The sequence below is a fragment of the Diceros bicornis genome, unplaced genomic scaffold, assembly GCF_020826845.1.
Source record: "Diceros bicornis minor isolate mBicDic1 unplaced genomic scaffold, mDicBic1.mat.cur scaffold_55_ctg1, whole genome shotgun sequence".
In the NCBI taxonomy this organism is placed as follows: domain Eukaryota; kingdom Metazoa; phylum Chordata; class Mammalia; order Perissodactyla; family Rhinocerotidae; genus Diceros; species Diceros bicornis.
Window position 1 is genome coordinate 3,342,128 of NW_026691429.1, and position 15,657 is coordinate 3,357,784.

The 15,657-nt window shown below is 44.1% G+C and overlaps 1 long non-coding RNA gene and 1 pseudogene across 1 annotated transcript; one reads left to right on the plus strand and one right to left on the minus strand.

Moving 5' to 3' along the window:
* Positions 1–6,442: 6,442 nt before the first annotated feature.
* LOC131403170 (uncharacterized) lies at positions 6,443–12,582 on the minus strand. The gene is made up of 2 exons (XR_009219252.1): positions 12,506–12,582; positions 6,443–6,654 (listed from the first exon to the last, which is right to left on the minus strand). It is a non-coding gene; the product is annotated as an uncharacterized LOC131403170 (long non-coding RNA).
* A 984-nt stretch (positions 12,583–13,566) lies between these two features.
* LOC131403122 (adhesion G protein-coupled receptor E1-like) overlaps positions 13,567–15,657 on the plus strand; it is a 281,846-nt pseudogene continuing 279,755 nt past the window's right edge.

Genomic DNA, 15,657 nt, shown 5'->3' on the forward strand with positions numbered 1-15,657 from the left:
TTCTCTGGGCAGGGAGTGCAGTGAAAACAACAGAAAGCCTCTCTCTCCTGAGGGCTCTTCCTAAATCCAGGACTACAATTCTCCCTGCATAAGGAGCATGAAGTCTGGAGATAATCAGATACCTGTTGGTAACAGCTGTGACTTTTAACTAATTTTCTAATAACTAGAATGTTTTAGATTATTGGGCATTTAACAAATATATATATATATATTTTCATTTTCTGAGGAAGATTCACCCTGAGCTAACATCTGTTGCCAATCTTCCTGTATTTTGTTTGTGGATTGCTTCACTCCTTTCCATGGCTGCATAATATTCCAATATATAGCTATGTCACATTTTGATTATTCATTCATCCATTGATAGACATCTAGGCTCTGTTTACCTTTTGGCTATTGGGAATAGTGCTTCTGTGAATGGTTTTTACATTTTTAAATGGTGAAAGAAAGTCAAAAGAAAAATAATATTCCATGACACATGAGAAGTGTATGAAATTCAAATTTTGTTGTCCACAGATAAAGTTTTATTGGCACCCAGCCACATCCATTCACAACATCTATGGCTGCTTTCACATTATAACACTGGAGTTGCAACAGTGACCCTATGGCTTGCAAAGCTGAAAATATTTACTACCTGGCCCTTTACAGAAACAGTTGCTGAACCTTCGGTGAAGGAATCAGAAGGTTCATTATTAGTCACCTCCTTTGCAAGCTCTGCTTGGATGAAATATTAATGCTCTCTTGTTTCCTCTTATTATGTTCTCCCACATTTGCGGGCTGCAGACAAATTAAGAGAGAGCCTCATTGTAATATCCTGTAAAAATAATATATGTACATATTTGTATGCAGTGTATAGTAATAGTGATAGTAGCTGATAGATATTTACTGTGTACATCCTACTCTGCCAAATGCTTTCCGTGCATTGTTTCATTTAGTCCTCAAGATAACTGTGTGAAGTAGACAAATATTTTTTAGTAGATGAGAAAACTGAGGGTCAAAGAGACTGTCAATTGTTAAGGTCACATATTACATGGTTGGATCTGGAATGCGGATGTTATGGCTGAATTGCGTCTCCCCAAATTGGTATGTTGCCGCCCTAACCCCCCGGGACCTTAGAATGTGACTGTATTTGGAGACAAGGCATTTAAAGTGGTGATTAAGGTAAAATGAGGTCATTAGGGTGGGTCCTAATCCAATATGAGTGGTGTCCTCATAAGAAGAGGAGATTAGGACACAGACATGCACAGAAGGGAGACCATATGAGGACACAGGGAGAAGGTGACCGTCTGTAAGCCAAGAAGAGAGGCCTCGGGAGAAACCAACCCCACTGACACCTTATCTCAGAATTCCAGACTCCAGCACGGTGAGACGATAAATGTCTGTTGTTTAAACCACGTAGACTGTCATATTTTGTTACAGCAGCCCTAGCAAACTAATACTGTGAAACTCATGCTATCTGCCAGAAAAGCCAGTCCTCTAAGCTCACAGAATTTATTGTCCCTGATTTGGGCTGTACCCTTCAGACGTCCCTCTCCTTCTAGAAGTTCTTCCTTCTCAGAGGCTTAGGCCTGGAGGCTCATGTTTTTTCTTCTCTAGATTCTTGCAGATCCACTTCCCTGAAATTCTGGCCCATGGGCCCTGTGCTTGGGGAGCAAATGTGATGATGTATTATTTTCCTCTCCAAGCTTCTGCACTTTCACATCTTCCTCTGGTTCTACTTCTGGTAGTGTCTGAAGGTCTAGGGTGACAGTTCTTCTAGCTGTTCCTTCTGCCTTTGAGATGGAATGATAAGTAAGAGCATTCGTGGATCTGAGTTTCTGCAGTAATCTGCAGAGGGAGCGTGTGTGTCCAGCAGGGCTTGCAAACACCAGGAATCTGCTCCAAGGGGGTGGGAAAGCAAATTGTGACACATTCACAGAACAGCACACAATGTAGATTGAAAAGAGTGTGGCCGAGCTCTAATTATTGCTAAGGAAGGGGTTTCCAAGAAATATTTCTTATCAGTCAGTGTGCAATTAGGAAATAGAAACTGTACACATTTTTATTGTTTTATCTTGATTTTTAAGGAAGTATAGCTAGAGGTTGTATCTTAGCTTTCTAAGGTCAAATGTATTTATCTTTGTGAAATGAGATCAAGCCCCATATGAAAACAAATTTAAGAGACCGCGATTCTCTGGAGAAACTCAAAACTCATGTCTTTTGGTCCCTTTGTATAGCATAAAATAATTTTGTCCCTTTATATAGAATGGGCAATAAAATAACTTGGCAGAATGGTGGGCACTCTTTATTTTGGAGCCAATCTTATCAACTTTTGGAGGGATGATTCACATACAACACACGGCTTCCTTTCACAATGTAAAATTTGCTGTGTTTTGACAACCTCTGTCACAATCAAGATAACATTTCCATCATCCCCCTCACTTTCCTCGAGGCTTTTTCTGATACATCCCTCCCTCTGCTTCACCCTAGGCCACCATTGATTTGTTCCTCCTCTCTCCCCTATATATGGTTTGCAACCTCTAAAATTTCCTATTGTTGGACTGTGTGATGGCTAACTTTATGTGTCAGTTTGGCTAGACTGTGGGGACTAGTTGTTTGGTCAAACACCAGTCTAGGTGTTGCCGTGAAGGTATCTTTCAGATGTGATTAACACTTAAATCAGTAGATTTTGAGAAAACCAGATGGCCCTCCATAATGTGGGTGGGCCTCATCCAGTCAGTTGAAGGACTTAAGAGCAAAGATTGAGGTTTCCCAGAGTGGAAGGAATTCTTCTTCCAGACAGTAATGTAGAAATATAGAAATTCTGCCTGAGTGTCTGGCCTTCAGCCTCAAGACTAGAGCATCAACTCTCACCTGAGTCTCCAGCCTGCTGGCTTGTCCTACAGATTTTGGACTTGCCAACCCCCACAACTGCATGAGCCAATTCCTTAAGATCTCTCTCTCTCTCTTCTATTGGTTTTGTTTCTCTGGAGAACCCTGACTAGTACAGAACTATTCCAGCATTTACTCTTTTGTGTCTTTTACGTCAGATTTCTTTTCCTCAGCATAATGTCTTAGAGATTCATCCACATCATTGAGCAAGTCAGCGCTTCATAGTGTAGATATATCACCTATCAATGGACGTTTGGGTTCTTTCCAGTGTTCAGTGATTGTGAATAAAGCTGCTGTGAACATTTGTGTGTGAGTCATTCTGTGGAGGTATGTTTTTATTTCTCTTGGATAAATACCATATGATCCAGTAATCCAACTTCTGGGTACATATGCAAAGGAAATGAGAACAGGATATTGAAAAGATATCTGCACCCCCATGTTTATTGCATCATTATTCACAATAGCCAAGATGTGGGGACAACCTGTCTGTCAACAGAAGAATGGATAAGGCAGATGTGACATATATAGGATGGAATATTATTCAACCATGAGAAAGAAGGAAATCCTGCAATTTGTGACAATATGGATGGACCTTGAGGGCATTATGCTAAGTGAGATAAGTGAGACAGAGAAAGACAAGTACTGTATGACCTCACTTATAGGTGGAATCTAAGAAAAGCTGAACTTGTAAAAACAGAGAGTAGAATGGTGGTTTCCAGGTGCTGGGGTGTTGGTGCAATGGGGAGATGTTGTCCAAAGGGTACAAACTTGCAGTTATAAGATGAATAAGTTCTTGGGATCTCAAGCACAGCATAGTGATTATAGTCAACATTACCGTATTGTTTACTTTAATGTTGCAAAGAGACTAGATTTTAAATGTTCTCACCACAAAAAAGGATTGATAATCATGTGACATGATGGAGATGTTAACTGATGCTGCAGTGGTAATCATGTTACAATATGTAAATATATCAAATCAACCCGTTGTACATCTTAAACTTAAAAAAGTGTATGGATATATTTCCATTCTAGTTGGTAAATCACGACTTCAGTCCAGCTGCATATCTAGCCTTTACCATAAGATATCCCCCAATCCAGCTACTGATGAGTTAGTGGCTGGCACCAGGGGTGGCCCCTAGGATCTTGTCTGAGGCTCATAGCCAGTGTCCGTTCTGTATGGTCAGTGCCCTGCCCAGACCAGGAATCCTATACTTGGAATATCACCTGTGCAGAAAAATATTAACATAATTGGCCATTGGTTGGGGTCTGGGAACTTGGACCCTGCCATGAGGATTCTTGTGCACTGGGTTTATTGAGGGAGGACATTTAGCAGAGGAGGAGTGAGGGGAGCAGGGTAGGACAGAGGGAGGAGCTGAGCAAGGAGGTGGTCTCAGTTGGAATCTAGCCTCAGCCTAATCCCCTGGGGAGCCCTGTAGCCTGAACAACACCACCGAATTGATCTCACCTTGGGGCGAGGGCTGGCTTTTTGTACTTCTGTGACCACCAGTTATTGGCTGTGGGCTGGGTCAGAGGGCTTGTGCAGCTGTTGGACTGGAAAGCAGTCCTCTGGGGAAGCGGAAGCTGTGAGCTGTGAGCAGGCGACACCCCCGGAAGCTGGGGGATGGGTGCACCAGCTGCTCAAGGGTGGCTGGACAGGGAGGCATCAACAGTGTCTGCTACAGGGGGCTTCAATTAGTTTAAGATGACTGGGGTTTTGGGGGAGTGGGGAGGCTAGAGGGGGAGACCAGTGTAAGATGAGGGAGGGTCTCGAGTGCCATATTAATGAGCATGGACTTCATCCTGAAGGTAATAGGGAGCCATGGGAGGGTTTAGAACACAGAAGGAGCATAGTCAAGGTGGGCAGGGCTTCCCTGGAGCCCCCCACACACAGTGTGAGGATGAGTGACATCTCTGGGGCTCCTCCAGGCTGACCTCTTCCATCTTGAGTGTCCTTAGATTTCCCCTTTGCTGGGAAAGTCACAAGGGGTTAGGTTTCTGCAATCGCTTGACTAGAATGGTTCATTTCCTCCATCCCATCTTTCCCCTTTTTCTCCCCTTACGACTTCCCTCATCCTTGCAGGACCTCTGTGGTCCAGATATTATAGCCTTGGTCACCTCTTTTGGGTTTGAAGGGTGAATGGCATCTTGTGTGCTCAATCACTCACTAAGACCCCAGACCCCATCTGCGGTAGGTAGAATAATGTGGTTCCCCACCCCAAGTTGCCCACATCCTAATCCCTAGAATCTGTGAATATATGACCTTACACAGAAAAAGGGACTTTGCAGATGTGATTAAGTGAAGGATCTTGAGATGGGGAGATTTTTCTGGATTATCCAGGCGGGTCCAATGTAATCACAAGGGTCCTTTTAAGAGGGAGGCACAAGGGTCAGAGAGAGAGAATAAGAGAAGGAGATGGAGGGGGAGAGAGAGAGAGAGAGAGAGATTGGGATCTATGTGTCTGTGTATCTATATATGTATCTATGTTTCTATGTATTTATGTATCTATATATGTACGTATGTATGTATGTATGTATGTATGTATGTGTGTATCTATCTATCTGTCTATCTCTCGAGAGGGTGAGAGAGAGAAAGAGGAAAAGGTAGAAGAAGAAGAGAGAGAGAGAGATTTGAAGCGAGAGATTTGAGGAGGCTACACTGCTGGCTTTGAAGCTGGAGGAAGGGGTCTTGAGCCAAAGAATGCAGGTGGCTTCCAGAAGCTGGAAAAGGCAAGGAATGGATTCTCCTCTGGAGCTTCCAGAAGGAGCACAGACCAGTTGCCGTCTTGATTTCGGCCTCATAAGACTCATGTGGGACTCTGACTTCCAGTCCTGTGACATAATAAATTTGTGTTGTGTCAAGACTCTAAGTTTGTGGTGATTCATTATGGCAGCAGCAGAAGACTCATTCATCACCTCATCCCATTCCCATCCCCACGAGGAATCTGGGCTTGATCAGAAAACCTTCCAATTCCTTAATGTAACCTCCAAAAGTCAACTCTTCCTTCTGTCTCAGACTCCCCACCCACATCCTGATGTTACCCCAATTCTCTTCCTACTTCCCAAATTCCTCTCCATCTCCACAGCCCCTGTCCTAGACCAGACCACCACCACTCTTTTCTCTCTCTTGGATCAGCCTCACTTTCTCCCTGTCTCCCCACCCATGACCACATCCTGTGCAACACCCACTCTACACAGCACAAGTGTTGTAAAACACCAACCTGCCCATTACTCCCTTCCTGAACCTCCTTAAATTGTCCTGAGGATAAAGCCTCAACCCTTTCACCCACTTCAGAAGATACTGGATGAAATGATCTTTGGCGACCTCTTCAATTCAATTGTGGCTGGTACCATGCCTCCTATGAGTAGCTGTAGCCATTTGGCATAGTGGGATAATGATATTGACAACAGTAACTAATACTCTTGAGCATTTAATCTGTAATGCAGGATTTTTTGATTTTATCACATGAAACCTCAAACCTTATGAAGTTATTATCGTCATTTTACTGATGGGGAAACGTTGCTTCTCAGTGTGTTAGTTACTTCTTGCTGTGTAACAAATTACTCCAAAACTTAACAACTTTAAACAACATATTTTTATTTTCTTATACTGTATCGGGGTCAGGTATCTGGAGGTGGCCTAGCTCGGTGGTTCTAGATTGGGGTCTCTAATGAGGTGGCAGTCAAACAGATGGCTGGAGATCTCAGTTCCTCCTCACAGGGGCTTCGCCACTGCGCTGCTTGAGTGTCATAACAGCATGGTGACTGGCTTCACCTCAGTGAGTGATCCTGGCAAGAGAGAGCACGGAGGAAGCCACAATGACTCTTACAACCTCAGGTGTCTCAGATGTCACACAATGTCACATCCTCCTTTTCCTGTTCATTAGAAGCAAGTCACTAAATCTAGCTCACACTCAAGGAGAGAGGAATTAGGCTCCCCCTCTTGAACGCAGGAGTATCAAAGAATTTGTGAACATCTGTTAAAGCTACCCCATTGGTCTTTCTGCCTCTAGGGTCCACACTCCTGGATGCATTGAACAAGGATTATAGAAGAAAGTGCAAGTCCCAGCATCCCCTCCCAGGTAGCAATGTTACCAGACATTACTGCATCCCTTCCACAGCGATCCTTTGGGACAGGACCTATTGTTATTCCTATTCTCCAGATGAAGAAACTGAGGCCCAGAGAGGCAAGTCATCTCCCAAGGTCACTTTGGGAATATCTTGCAGAGTCAGCATTTGATCCCAGGTCTGTCTGACCTCAGACCCTCTCACTGTGATAGCCAACGCTTGGAGATTTCCTGTGTGCCAGGCTCTGTTCCAGGCACATCACATATGACCACTCCTCGGATGTTCATGTCAGCCACACGGAGTAGATCCTACCATTACTGGGCCCATCTTATGGATGGGAATGTTGAGGCATAGAGAGATTGAGAAGTTGCCCAGGACAACACATGACTGGCAAGTGGTGGAAATGGGATTTGAACCCCCCAGCAAGCTGGTTCCAGAGTCTGCTTTTACCCTCCAGTGCTTCTCAAACACAACACAGCTCTGTTTATCCTCCTTCTTGGTGGAATTTGCTGCATTTTCATGCTGGCTCTTGACTGCAGCCTCACTGGGGCAGGGTCCCTTGATGAATCTGCTTCAGTGATCATAACTCCAAGATGGGTATCTTGCCTTGCACAGATCAAAAGGGAGAATGCAAAGACAAGTGGGGCTTTTCTTCCCAAGAACTTGGGCCTGGTCTTTCCATCTCACTTTTTAGCTTGTAGCAGATACTCTTGATGCCTGCCCACCCCCGTGACCCTCAACCCCTCAGGACACACTAGACTGATATCTGCCAGCCACTGCATTTTGTTATCAAGAGAGTTACACTCTGGAGCCTCAATCTGTGAGTGACAGGAGCTGGTGGATAAACACCCCAGTTCCTTCACCCCTAAGTTAGGATAACTCTGAAAAGTGCTGTCTATGCTGCCTTCTAGAGGTGCCAGGGAGATTAAGATCCAGTTTCTCACTATGTAACCTGCTTGATAACACACCCACTGTGGGCTCTTTCCCTTCCCTATCTCACTTCCCCCCCTAGCTAGCTGGAGTTTTTGGGTACCTCCTTGATGAACTACTCTTACCAGAATTCTTGTCTCAGCATCTGCTTCTGGGGGACCCCAACTAAGGCATTACTAAACCTCCATATGTATGAGATTGTGCATGTGTGTGTTGGGTTGGGTTGGAGGGCTGGGAATGGGGTGGGAGTATTGTTGTGCATTGTGGTGATGATGGATATGATCAGATATAGCGGAGAGCTGAAGGCAGATGAAATGATTATACTCTAGACCTTGGATTCAGAGGGTCCTGGGTTCAAGTTTCAGGTCCAAGTAATCTTGGACAAGTCACATCTCTTCTCCAAGCCTCAGTTTCCTTTTGTATTTTTTGGTAAAATAGGTGGGGGTGGGAATCCCTACTTTACGATGTTGACATGATGATGAAATTAAATTTTGTTGGCAATGTGTCTACACAGTGCCTGGTACATGATGGCTATGGTGCTTATTTTTATGGAGCAGGCTGGGAAGAGACCCTTGAGTTGGGACTTGCCTCATCGGGGTCAAGTGGTGGAAGCCCATTTATTATTGGGTGCAATGGAGGAAAGTGATGAGAGATGGGAGGTAGATGTTGGTGGGGAAAGAAAAAAGAGAGCAGGAGGGAAGGAGAGAGAGAACATGGTGACACAGCAGCCAGACCAATTTTTCTTCACGGTGATGAGAGGAGAAAATAAGGGGTTTGCCACCCTGTCCTCATTTAGTGGGAGCAACTCAGCAAAAAGGGTCATGATATTCTCAGTGTTGAGCAATTCCAGCTCCACCCCTGCCCTCTTCCCACACTTTCTGTAATTGAAAACCCAGAGAACAGAGAAAAGTTTCCCCTCTTTGAGTGACAGAAACGCAGCACGATGTGGACCTTCAGCTTGCTCCTCTTCTGGGGTGAGTGTGAGGCTGAATGGGGCACTCGGGGAAGCCTGGGCTGGAAACAGGCTGTAGGAAAAAGGGAGGGCCATGGACCGTCCAGCCAAGAGGTCATAAATGTAGGTTGGACACTGCAAACACCTTTATTGGGGGACCGTCGACAAAAATCACTCTAGCTCAGGGAATTCCATCCGTCAGAGCAGAATTCCTTTATAGCCATTCACTTGACATGTATTTCCTGAGTACCTACTATGTATCAGGAGCTGTTCTAGGTAGTGAGGATAGAGAAGTGAATAAACAGACGAGGTTCCTGCTCTCGTGGGGCTAACATCCTAGTGAGAGGGGGTGGGCAGAAAAGAATCTACTAACAGTAACAGCAACCACCCACTTACCATCGTTCTAAGTTCCTCAAATATAGAATGCATTCAACCTCCACAGAATTTCTCTGATATTGGGTCATCAATAGCTCCATTTTACAAAGGAGAAAACTGAGGCAAAAGAGATTAAATATCTTGCCCAAGACCACTTAGCTGGTAAGGGGTGGAGCCAGGATTTAAAACCAGGCAGTCTGGTCCAGAGTCTGTATGCTTTATCACTCCACTATGCTACCACAAATAATAAACAAAAGCATTTCAGGTAATAATAAGTGCTATGAAAGAAGTTGTTATAGAGTGTGACTGGGGGTTGTATTGAAGGCGGAAGTCAGGAAAGACATTTCTGAGGGGGTGATATTTGTGCTGAGATCAGAACAATGAGATGGAGACTTTCTGTCTGTCCTCTTATTGCTTCTTCTTTAGGCGTCAGTTTATCTTGGTATTGTTTATCTTCTATGTTGTGGTTTCCTTGACATGTCTTGTGAGTTTGGGTCATGGGTTCAAATCTAAGAATGAGGGATCTTTTCTAAGTGACAAGTGTGGGTTTCCTCTGCTGTTGTAGAGTTTCTCCTATTTCATGAAGGAGGAAACTTAGGTATGATGATATTAAATAACTTCCCTGAGGCCACATGGTCTGTAATTGGTGAAGCCAGATTTTTAAACCCGCATATTTTGATGCCAGATTTGGTATGCTTAAATACGATACTCGGTTGCCTCTAAGATAATTCATGAGCAAGAGAATTTCAGTTAGTGGTGGTGAGTTGGAGTGTTGGGAGTTTGGGTCTGTGGAACTGGTTGACTGGAAGGCTTCATCAGAAGGAGCAGATAAGTCATGGACTCCAAATGCAGGAATGCAGAGTTGTTGCTTTGGGGTGTTAGCACTGGTATTAGCCATTAGCACCCCTCGTTATGCCCTGAAGTCAACCAGCAAAGAGTAGTGATGATGACTTTGATGATGTTGATGGTGAGGGTGATGATAATGGTGGTGGTGGTGGTGGTGGTGGTGATGGTGATGGTGATGATGAAGATGATGATGGTGGTGGTGGTGGTGGTGATGAAGAGGATGATGATGGTAGTGGTGGTGGTGCCAGTGGTGCTGATGAAGATGATGATGGTGGTGGTGATGAAGGTGATGATGGTGGTGATGATGATGATGGTGGTGGTGATGATAGTGATGATGACGGTGGTGAGGGATAATGATGATGATGATGATGATGATGATGTTGGAGAAGAGCTAAATGCTGGAGGACTACACTGCCTTTTAGATATTTAAAAAAACTAATTGCCCTACCATTTCATGAAATTTTAATACCACAGATAGACTGTACATCTATTTGTGTATTATATGTATATCTATATGTGTATTATACATAAAAGAGTAAGATTTTTTTCATCTTTCCCAAAAGAACCAAGTTTTGCCCTTTTGGGGGAGATGTCATTCCTTTTGAGAATGCGTGTTTTATTGTACATCTTTGAAAACCGGCTGGAGCTATTTTTGTAATTGAGAAGAAAATGAATACAATCAAAATGAAAAACCAAAATAAAGTGCAGAAAAGCAGGAATGGTGGCTGTGAAGATTATGTGCAGTAATGTATGTTTCTCACTCAATTGGGTCTCTCATGTAAGCTCATCAAACCTGAGGCCATGCCAGGAGTAATTTTTAAGGTTGAGCCCAAAAAGCTTCTTGCTGCTTCATGGTATTTTTCTTTTCTTTCTACACAGGGTGTTGTGGTATATGTAGCTGTGAAACAGTCACATTAACCCCACCGGAATCAGTGGCATGGCGTAAGTTGGTCCAAGAGAATCCATATGTCCAATGTGGTGGGAGGACGTCTTCTGGAGAGGAGATTCTTTTGTTCAGAGGCTGACAGCTGGTCACTTGCTGAGAGCTAGTTAGTGGCAGAACAAGGGATAACTTCCAGGTCTCCTGGTTCCCACTCCAAGCTCTTTCCTTTGTGCCTTGGACTTGCTGTGTGACCTCAGGCAAGTCACATTACCTCTCTGATCTTCAGTTTCCTCAGCTATGAAGTACAGATAACAAGGTTCCTATCCCACAGGGATGTTGTGAAGCTTGAGTCAAAAGGGGTAACTTTCTAAACCACCTGGTGTGCGTGATAAGAGCTTCATAAATGGTAGCGTGGTGGGAATGGGCATGAAATTTACTCAAACTACAACTCAATGTGGAAAAAAATGCATTTTTTTAATGTTTCATTAAGTATTCTCATCTTCCATATAAGCTCCTACTGGATAGAGGAGGAAAACAGTGTTAGTTTTCTCAGTGTTCTCAGTGTCTCAGTTTCTTGGTTTAGCTTATTTGGGAAACCCCGTTTATATTGTGTGAAGACTTAATCTTTCAAAATTTCTCACCCTACCCTTGTTCCTCCCAAGATGGTGTCTGGGTATTGGCATAGGGGCAGCTTATGGGATCTTGTAGCTGTGAAGTGTGGACTCCAGGTGCTGTGTTTTGTCTACAGATGGAGCATGGCCCCATCTTGGTTCTTGCTTGTCCATCAATCCTCTCAGAAGCTCAGCATCTCCAAGGGGTCCATGCAGTAGCTCCTGGTTTCCATGTCCAGGCTACAGAAACCATAAGAGTTTTCTTGGGTCACCTACCAGCTCTCTCCGTCTGCTTGTTCTAATCCTTGGCTCCCACACCACGTTGGATGTGGCAACAGCAGAAAGAAAGCTTTTGTTGGGAGAAGTTAACCCTTAGCCTTGATGCCTCTAAATTCACCCACTCCTATCTGGAAATCTCTCAGGTGACCCATCACCACTTATATTTAGCCTTGAGGGGAGATGGCAGAGAAGCAGGAATCCTGGTGAGTCTTCTTCGTCTTAGCTCTCTTTTAGCTTCCTTCAGTTTTCACCCTTCCTATATAATAGGTATTTCCCTTACATCATATCCTGAGTCCTCTCTACGCCACAGCTTAATGAAATCTCTATCTTCCAGTCCTCCAAGCCTGGCTATTGAAAAAAACATTTATTGACATAGAATTGAGATATAACATTGTGCAAATGTAAGGCATGCAACATGTTGATTTGATACACTTATATATTGCACAATGGTTACCACCATAACATTAGCTAACACCTTCATTACCTCACATAACTACCATTTTTTTTTTTGTGGTGAGAACATTCAAGATCTACTCTTAGCAACTTTCAAGTATATAGTACACTATTGTTAACTATAGTTACCATTTTGTACATTAGACTCCCAAAATATATGCATCTTGTAAGGCTTTGCTTTCAAGACTATTGCCTTCTTGGGAACCCAAAAACCCAATTTGATAATGAAAACCTGAACGTTACCTTTGGCTGTCATTGTGTGTCTGCAGCTAAGACATCTTAAATTTTCCTGAATGAGATGAAATCTTTTGGCAGGATGGGTTTGAGCTGGGGTGGGGAGGTTCACATCCCTATAAGTGGAAAAGAGAAAATTACATCAATATATGCCCAAAAAGGTCATCCTTGATTTAAAAAAACTATTGTTTTTTAAATAATAAAAAATCTTTAATAAAATTTTTTAATAAACCTGAGCCCAGAAAGCCTTTGCTTGGTGAGAAAGAGATTGTATTAATCTCCATAGCTCTGGGACCCAGTCCAAGCCTGGCAGAGTGTGGGCAAGTTAGATGGATAAATGAAGAATATGTGCCCCACATAGAGAGTGTGAGAAATGTACGGTAGAGGGTTGTACAAGGAATTTATAAATGGGAATTCAAAAGGCTTAACGTTTGAGAAAATTCTGTACTATCAGGATTAAAAATGCATAAACACAGGTGTGTTAACTTTGTGAGAGTTCATCCAAGTGTACACTTATGATACTTGCACTTTTCTATATATATTACACTTAATAAAATATTATAAAAACGGACATACACTTGACACAGCAACCGCTCATCCAGAAATTTACTCCAAAGAGATAGTCATATAACATACAGAGATACCTTGCTATATACTCAAGAATGGGCATGTTAATACTATCCTGGTAACAACCTGGAATAAACTAAATGTTTGCTTACACTCAGGGACTGATTGGGTAAATTGTTGTGTTTGTTAGAGTAACTCCAGCTACTGTAACAAATAAACCCAAAACAGTCAGTGGCTTAATAAAAAGAAATTTAATTCTTGTTTGTTTAAGAGTCCAACGCAGATATTTCTGGCTAGTGAGTGGCTTTCCTCCATGGGATGATTCAGGGACCCAGATCCTTCTGTATTGGGGCTCAGCCAAGCTAGGGTCTCAGAGTCTTCTGCAGACAGTGGCAGAAGGGGAAAGAAACAGTGGAGAAGGCACACCCACTTGATAAAAGCCTAGGCCTGGCCTAGGCCGTGACACATGTCACTTCTGCTCACGGTCACATGACCATACCTGGATGCAAGGTGAGCTGGGAAATGTAGTCCATGGTTGGGCGGCTGCCTCCTAGTGACAATTCCACACCACGGAAAGGGGAGTGTGGAGTTTTTGTTTGATCTTTGGCTACCTAGCTATTTCTGGCGCAGCTATAGCTCATGGATACAATGGAATACTATGCAGCTGTTAAAAAGCATGAGTTAGGTCTATATGGACTGACATGGAAAGTTGCCCAAAATGTATTATTTTCTTAAATTTCTATTATAGAAATATTTAAACACTCAGAGGCAGCGAAGACAGTATAACAAACACCCATGTGCCCATTGTACAGCTTCAATGCCTGACAAATTTTGCTCCTCTTGGTTTGCAAGACATACTGTTGAGTGAAAAAGCAAGTAGAAATAGAACAGAGCTGTCCAACAGAACTTTCCATGATGATGGAATGTTCTAGATCCACAGCAGCCACTAGTCACATGTGGTTATTGAGTAGCTGAAAAATGGCTGATATACTGAGGAATGGCATGTTTCATTTTATTTAATTTTAATAGATTTAAGTGTAAATAGTAGCTACTGTATTAGAGAGCACAGCAGATTGTAGATTGCATGATTCTATTTGTGTTAAGAAAATTGTGTGAATTTATAAATTCATTTCTATTTGATAGTATATTTGCACAGTTGAGTTGTGAATAGGACCCAGCCTTGAAGGATTCACTCAAGCTTTTGACAATTGTTACCTCTGGGTATGAGGATGGGGGACGGGGAGACCTTCACTTTTAATTTTATACACTTCTGCATTGTTCGAATTTTTTTTACAACAAGCAATTATTACCTTCTTAAAAAAAGATAAAAACAAAAGAAACAAAAATAAGGATTACCATCTGCTTTTGGTTAGTTTCCGTCGAAGCAGAGCCTGAGATGAGGATTCTGGTGTGAGTAATTCATGAAGAGAGGGCTCTCAGGAGGCACTTGCAGACACTTGCAGGAGTGAGGGAAGCAGGATAGGCCAGGGGGAGAAACTAGCCACTCAGAAGGCATTTCAGGAAAGGCTTAGCCACAGCCCATCCCGCCGGAGCTCTAGAGTGTGAACTGCACCAGAGACGTTCACCTGCTCAGAGGCAAGGGGATGGCTGCGCTGTTACACTCCTGCATCTGTCTGTCATCGCTTCTGGAGCAGTGAAACAGCTGTCAGACGAGTGTGCCAACCTGGTACAGGGGATGGGGGTGGTGCCAAGAGTGGCTACTGTCCCACCTGTCTCACCTGGCAAGGTGTGAAGAACTCATGAGCTGATGCAGGTAAATCTCCAGGAAGAGACTGGGTTTTCTTCATCACATACCAACGCCTGCTTCCAGAACTTGCCGCCGTGACCTTGGCCCCCAGGGAAATACAGAGCCTGGCTGGGTGAGAGGGTGGTTCATGGCCAGATCTCCAAGGCAGCTAATCACTTCTCTGTCCTCTGCTTGCAGGTCGGCTGCTGAATCTGACAGGGACGGCTTTTGGTAAGAAACTCCCCCAGATTGAAGGCAATCAGGCCTTAGGCAAGCACTTCCATCTCTCGGTGTCATCATCTGATTAGTGGGTATTGGGACGACCCCTACCTAATGGGATAGTTGTGAGGACTCCCCTCCATGTGGAGTTGCTAAGAGGGGGGCTCTGGAGTCACTCTTCCTGGGTTCAAATCTTGGTTCTGGTGCTCATTGCCTTGGGGACCTCAGGCATTTCAATAAATTCCCCACGACTTCAGTTTCCTTGAAAATGAGGGTAAGAGGAGTTAATTCCACAGGGTTTTGATGAGGATTAAATGAGGTGTGTACGGGCAGTGCTTAGAGTGGTACGTGGAACATGGTAAGCGCTCCATTATGTTAACACTCCCCCTTCTCCTCCCTCCCCTCCTCCTCCCTCCCCTCCTCCCCTCCTCCTCCCTCCCCTCCTCCTCCCCCTCGTTTCTCTCCTCCTCCTCCCTCCCCTCCTCCTCCCTCCCCTCCTCCCCTCCTCCTCCCTCCCCTCCTCCTCCCTCCCCCTCCCTCCCCCTCCTTGTCTCTCCCCTCCTCCTCCCTCCCCTCCTCCTCCCTCCCCTCCTCCTCCCTCCCCTCCTCCCTCCCCCTCCTCCTCCCT